Source organism: Artibeus jamaicensis, unplaced genomic scaffold, assembly GCF_021234435.1.
Source record: "Artibeus jamaicensis isolate MK-2021 breed Jamaican fruit bat unplaced genomic scaffold, CSHL_Jam_final scaffold_286, whole genome shotgun sequence".
Classification (NCBI taxonomy): Eukaryota; Metazoa; Chordata; class Mammalia; order Chiroptera; family Phyllostomidae; genus Artibeus; species Artibeus jamaicensis.
The window spans coordinates 2,356,907-2,363,494 of record NW_026522034.1 but is presented as its reverse complement, the minus strand read 5'-3'; the positions used below and the strand labels follow the sequence as shown (position 1 = coordinate 2,363,494).

The 6,588-nt window shown below is 48.8% G+C and overlaps 1 protein-coding gene across 1 annotated transcript in view; it reads left to right on the top strand.

The window, feature by feature from the left end:
- LINGO1 (leucine rich repeat and Ig domain containing 1) overlaps positions 1-6,588 on the top strand; it is a 181,887-nt gene that overhangs the window by 114,365 nt on the left and 60,934 nt on the right. The window contains exon 3 of the mRNA XM_037131149.2: positions 3,304-3,389. The gene's annotated coding sequence lies outside the window, so the exon portion shown is untranslated. The remainder of the gene's footprint in view (positions 1-3,303; positions 3,390-6,588) is intronic.

Here is a 6,588-nt window from a genome sequence, read left to right as displayed (position 1 = left end):
CTTTCCTCCTACTCCTCACTCTTCATCTTAATCTTCACTCTCCCCCTCCTTGTTCTCCTCCCCTTCCTTCTTCTCATCTACCTCTCCGTCCTCTTCTTCCTCCCCCCCTTCCTCCTCTCCCACTTTCTCCCCCTCCCCGGTGGCGAGTTCTTTTATAAAGTCACTAATCCCATTCATGAGCACTCTACCCTCATGACCTAATCACTTCCCAAGAGCCCTGCCTCCCTATGCCATTGCACTGGTGATTAGATTTCAGTATGTGAATGGGGGGACGGGGGTAGATACAGCATTCAGTCTGTGGCATGCTCAGTCCCTGTGGATAGGCTCAAGCACAGGACGACACTCTTGCTGGGAGGAAAGAGCTATAAGTTGTTGGCTTTCTTCCATGCTTTTATTCCTTAGCAAATGTGGCTGCTGTGGGCTCTGTAACGTACTGATTACAACTGCAGAGTCTGGCTGCAGAACACTGGGATTGAAGCTTGGCTTGGCTTACTAGGTATGTGACCTTGAGCTAGTTACTTTTTTCTGCCTTGGTGTTTTCCTCTTTAAAATGTGGATATTAATTGCATCTGTCTCTTAGGGTAGTTGTGAAGATTGAGTGGATATTTCTAAAGCACTTAGAACAATACTGGGAGCATAATAAGGGCTCTATGAATGTTGGCTGTCACCACTGTGACTGTGTCATCATCATCACCATCCAGATATTGTTCTAGGTGTTGGGAGTGGAGTCAAGGTCCCTGCTGTCCCATATGATGGGGAAAATGGAAAATAAACAGATAAATAATTCATTCAGAAGATAATTTCAGATAGTGATGGTATTGAAACACAAAAATAGGGCACATGAAAAACATTAATCATAATTAGTCAATAGGGAAGTGCAAGTTAATATCACAGTGAGATACCACTGCATAGCTACTACGATACGCCGACTTTTACAGAACAGACAGCACCAAGTGCTGACGAGGGTGCAGTGCACACGGGACTCTCATCTGCTACTGCTACTGGGGAGAACGTAAAGTGGTAGAGCCACTTGGGAAGGCAGTTTGGCAGTTTCTTATAAAGTTAAAAATATGCTTATCATGTAACCCAGCAATCCTACCTAGGTACCCAAGGGAAATAATGACTTACGTTCACACAAAAACCTGTGGGCAAATATTTATGGCAGCTTTATTCATAACCACCAAGAGCTGGAAACAAACCAGATGTCCTTCAACTGCTGAATGGATAAACAATTGAATACCACGCAGCAATAAAAAAGAGTGAAATTCTGGTACAAGAAACAACACAAGTAAATCTCAAATGCATAATATGGTTAAGTGAACAAAGCCAGACAAAGAGCTACATATACATGATTCAATTTATATCACATTCTAGAAAAGGCAAAACTATAGGGAAGAAAACAGATCAGCGGTTAGGTTGTTAGGGCCTGGGGGTGGGGGGAGTTGACTACAAAAGAAGAACACATGGGGATTTTTTAGGGTAATAGAATTGTTCTGTATCTTGATTGTGGTAGTGGTTACATGGCTGTGTGCTGCTGTCAAAACTCAGAGAGCTGTGCACTAAAAGGGTTGATTTTACTGTGGGTGAATTATGCCTCAATTAACCTGACTGGGGGAGAAAAGCTCACTGTGGGATTATTGAGACAGGGAAAACCAAATGATGAATCAGTCAGTCAAGGTGTGTGACGCGGGTAAGGAGGAGCTCCACATACAGTCATCAGGGAGGGCTTTCTGAGGAGGTGCCTTGAGCTGAAACCGGATGAGGAGGAGTCAGGCCTAAGAGGATCCAGAGGGTGGCATGTCGGGCAGAGAGCAACAAGGTGGCCCATGTGGCCTAGAGCTGGGTGGGGGAGGAAGAGAGGGCAGTAGACAGGGCAGGGGCCTCACCTCTTCTCTGAAGAAAACACTGAAGCACTGACGTGGGTAAAATGCCCCAGGGAGGAGCGGGGAGGGGAGGACAGAAAACAGCAGCTTGCGACTGTGTGTGGGAGTGATGGAGGGGTGTGATGACCCAGGTGGGTCAGGGAGCTCCGGCAGGCTGCAGTGGGAGGACTGGCACGGGCAGGTGGCACCTTGCTGTTTGGACCTTGCTGAGAGTATTGCAGGTGGTGGCGGGTGTGGGGGGCAGAAGCCAGACATTCTGGGTGGAGGATATGTAAGTGAAGCTTACAGGGGACAGACTTGGAGGGAAACAGTGGGAATCTCAAAGAGAATGGAGTGGAGCTACTCGTGTGTGTGTGTGTGTGTGTGTGTGTGTGTGTGTGTGTGATGTGTATGGGGGTGTCCAGAAAGTATCCAGCCACATGATATGAAAAGTAGAGGCATTTATTGAAGAAGATATAAGAAACATTGTACATAGGACAGCGATGCCTCAGTTCCCCTTCAAAGTAGGCACCTCGGGACCTCACACTGTTCTCTCAGTCACCATCAGCTGCCCCCCACATATTTTCCTGAATCTCACCAATAGTCTGAAGTGTCTTCCCTTTCAAAGGTGATTTGAGTTTTGGGAAAAGCCAGAAGTCACAGGGCACCAATTCTGGGCTGTAGGGGGACTGAGTCACCTGGGTGATTTGACGTTTCACCAAAAAACTCTGCATGAGACGTGACCCATGAGCGGGTGCATTGTCATGATGAAGCTGCCAATCACCAGTTGTCCATAGCTGAGGACTTCGGAATCATCTAAACAGTGTCTGCAGAGGAATGTTCAAACTTAACACAAAATTTGATGCATATCTGTTGCTCTGCTTGCTCAGTCATTTTGAATGTGACGGCCACACAGTGCACATACTCATTCAAGGGCGTCTACCACTCCCACTGACTAGGGCAGTAAAGTCCTCATTGTTCACACATGTGCATTCCAGTCCACTCTCCTTGGCTGCCGGGTTACATAGGTGTCACACAAACTGTTCTTGGTATATTATCAATGGCTGGACTTTTTCTGGACAGACCTTGTGTAAGTATATGTGTGTCTGCATGTGTGTACACAGAGGCATGCATACATGAGTGTACGTGTTGTGAACACAACTTACAGAGTGGGATTGACTGGTGGAGAACAGTATGAGATGGTGAGAAGTGGGGGCTTGGGTAAGACCTTGAATGCCAGGCCAGAGAGGCCACTCAAGGGGGCTGGCGGACAGCAGGGAGGCTGGCGCCGTGAGGCCCATCCCTATGGTGGGAAACAGCATGGGGCCCACTGGACTGGGGGACCAGGATCTGTCTTAGGAACCTTGTGCTGGGTGAGCCCACCTGGAGTAACAGAAGCCCCCTCTTTGCCCACATTAATCTTCCTTCTCCTCCCCTACAGTGCATGCTGGGACCACGACGGACAGGCTGCCGCTCCCCAAGCCCCCAGAGGCTGGTCTGTTTGCCTCCTGGCACCATCTGACTCAGGTAGGGGAAGAGTGAGGTGGGCTCACTGGTCTCATGCCTCTGTACCAGGTGGGAGGGCTCTGGGAGCGAGGATGGAATGAGTCCTTACTGGGGGCCGTAGTGAGAGGAGCACAGCAGGGTCTTCTGGAGGGGAGTTCCCAGACCTCTGAGAATGTGGGCCACCCCGGCAGCTATGCATCCTCACCAGGCCACCTCCTGGGCACTGAGAGGCTGCCCGTAGAATACATAATCCCACCAGCGCCTGTTTGCTCTCACATGTTCACTGTGGTTTGTTTAGGACTTGCGTGCACACACCTGTTAAATACTCGGGCTGAGAGGTTTTGCTTCTGCGGGGCTCCCCTTGTGGTTGCTCTGGCTTTTTTCCTGCCAGAGTCAGTACTCATCTTGTGTGCATGCTTCCATAAGTGATGGCTCTGCCTCTGGAAGGTCCTGCTCTCTGCGGGACTCTCCCAGGGTAGAGGCGCTCCTTTCAACGCCAGGCATGACCCAGCTTACCTTTCCACTTGGTGTTTCTCTGCTGCTCCTGGACACCTCAGGCGACACTTTCTGCTTGAGGCCAAGAGTCCCAAGGGCTGGGATGGGTTATGGGCTGGGTTTGCCAGAAAAAATACAGAATGTCCAGTTAAATTGGAACTTTAGACAGATAACAATTTTTTTTTTTTTAGTATAAGCGTATCCCAAATACCGCATGGGACATACAATTTTATTTGCTAAATCTGACAACCCTAGTGGAGGCTGATGCTCTAGTCTCCCTCCTCTGGCCCATCCTCCCTGCTGGACTCACCTTGGCCCCTCAGATCAGTGGCCTCCAGTGCCTGTGACAGGTGTCCTAGGGCCAAGGGTGGTCACACTTGCTCAGGCCAACATGAGCGGCCATTGCCAGATCTCTCAGGCCCCACAAGCCGTTCCCACTGGAGGCCGGGGCAGCAGCTGTGGCTGTTGAGAGTGGTCTCAGGGCCCTGTCTTCCCCTGTCCGGCTCTCTCAGCAGAGTCCTGGCTTAGCAGGTCATGGGTCAGGGTTGGCTGGGCCTTTGTGCCTGTGAACAGAGTTGTCAGACAGGCCTGGAACTGTGAAAGGACCCAGGAACAGAAAATTGTTTTATGAGCTTGGAACCCAGAGTGCTTGAGGGTGCGGTGCGAAGGCAGAGATGGAGGGAACAGGGATGGGGCAGGTCAGATTGTAGAGGGTTTGGGGTGCCCCGATTCTGCATTCTCAACGTAGGAGAGACATGGGAAGTGGGTTTGTTTTTTTGTAAAGGTGAGTTATTTCTCTGACTATTAAGGTAATATTTTCTTTATACGTTACCTATCTACCTAACGATCCAGAAGCATTTCAAGCACACAGTTCAGTCTCTTCCCATAATTTCTTCCTTTTCAAGGCTAAACATTTCCAGACTTTTTCTATGTACTTATAAACATATTTTAAAAGGAAAAACGTGGGCTCATACTGCTCTGTCACTTGATTTTTTAACTTTCAAATATTGTATAGCTCATTCCAGAGTTCTTTAGTCTCCTTTTACACCCACTGATTAGATGGTCTTTAAATTAGGTATCAATTATTAATGCTGATGGTGGCTGTTTAGATGGTTTCCAAGTAGCCCGTGTTTGGTTATTTATACGTCACTCAGCGAATCTCCCGGTTCATACAGCGATGTGCACTTGTGTTCCGGGTCCTTCAGGAGTGTTTCTGGTAGTGAGGGCACTACCACTGCCTGGGTCAGAGGGCACACACATTTCAAGATTTAATCTGTATGGCCAGATCGACTGACCTCCAGAAGGCTGTGTTGACTTACCATGCACACAAGAGGCTTAAATTCCTGCTAATCTGATAGTTAAAACTGACTTATTTTTCATTTCTTTGACCATGAGTGAAGTTGAGCATATTTGAGTATGCTTGTTGACCGCCTCATTTGTGAATTGTCAGTTCATGCCATGTCCTCAGCCTGCTTTTCTGTTCTTCTGTCCAGTCATTCGTAAGCATTTATTGAGCACGTACTCTAGGCTGGGCACTATTTTGGGGAGGGTCCTAATGGTGAACAAAGTTGACAAATACCTGCTCCATGGAACTTACACTGTAGTGGAAGACAGACAACCAAGGAAAAACGGGTAAGTGAAATATGGTGTGTGTGTATGTGTTATATACTAAGAAGAAGAAGAAAATAAAGCAGGGGAGGGATTAGAAATATTGGGCTACTTGGATATGGTAGTCAGCAAGGCCTTTCTGGGAGATGGCATTGAAATTAAGACTGTAGGATGTGAGAGCGTGAGTCATGTGGACGTCCGGGACCCTGAGTCGGGAGCAGGCCTGATCTGTTCAGGGCTCAGAGAGAAGGCCAGTGTGGCTAGAGCAGGGTGACTGGGGAGAGAATGGGAGGCATGGCCAGGGGAGGAGCTAGAGTCGGGTGTGCAGGGCCTGTGGGTCACCCTAAGGACCTGGCATTTCCTTAGGATGAAGCAGAGTGCCATGGAAGGTTCCGATTAGTGACATGACATGACCTAAATTTCATTTTAACCAGTTCACTCTGGCTGCTGTGAAGGAGCCAGAGTGGAAGAAGGGAAATCAGTCAGTAGGCTGCTGCAGTGATGCAGGGAAGGCTTGGTGGGGGCCTGGACTAGGGGGCCTTGATGGGAGTGGGGAGACGTAGATGCATGTTCTTGGTAGAGCCAATAGGCTTAGCTGACAGATTGGAAGAGGTGGTGTGTGTGAGAGAGAGGAGCCAAAGATCGCTGTCTTAGTCGTCTTGGGCTGCCCAGCCAAATGCCATAGGCTAGTTGGCTTAAAGAGCACACTTTTATTTCTCACACTTGTAGAGACTGGGAAGTCCCAGATCAAGGTGCTGGCAGACTCGGTTCTCAGTGAGGACCCTGTGCTTTACTTGGTTTGTATTCACAAGATCTCTTCTCTGTGCACAAAAGGAAAGAGCTCTGGTATCTTTCCTTCTTATAAGGACACTCATCCCATCCTGAGGGCCCCACCTTCAGGATCTCACCTAACCCGAATTACTTCCCAGAGGCCCCATCTCTAAATACCATCGCATTACAATAAGGACTTCAGCATATGGATTTGGGGCACAAACATTCAGTCCATAACAATGATTCTAATGATTGTGGCCCCAGCGGCTAGAAGGGCGGGGCTGCCAACAACAGAGATGAAGCAGAGAACAGGGACTAGTGGGTTTGGAGTGGGGGAGCTCCACTG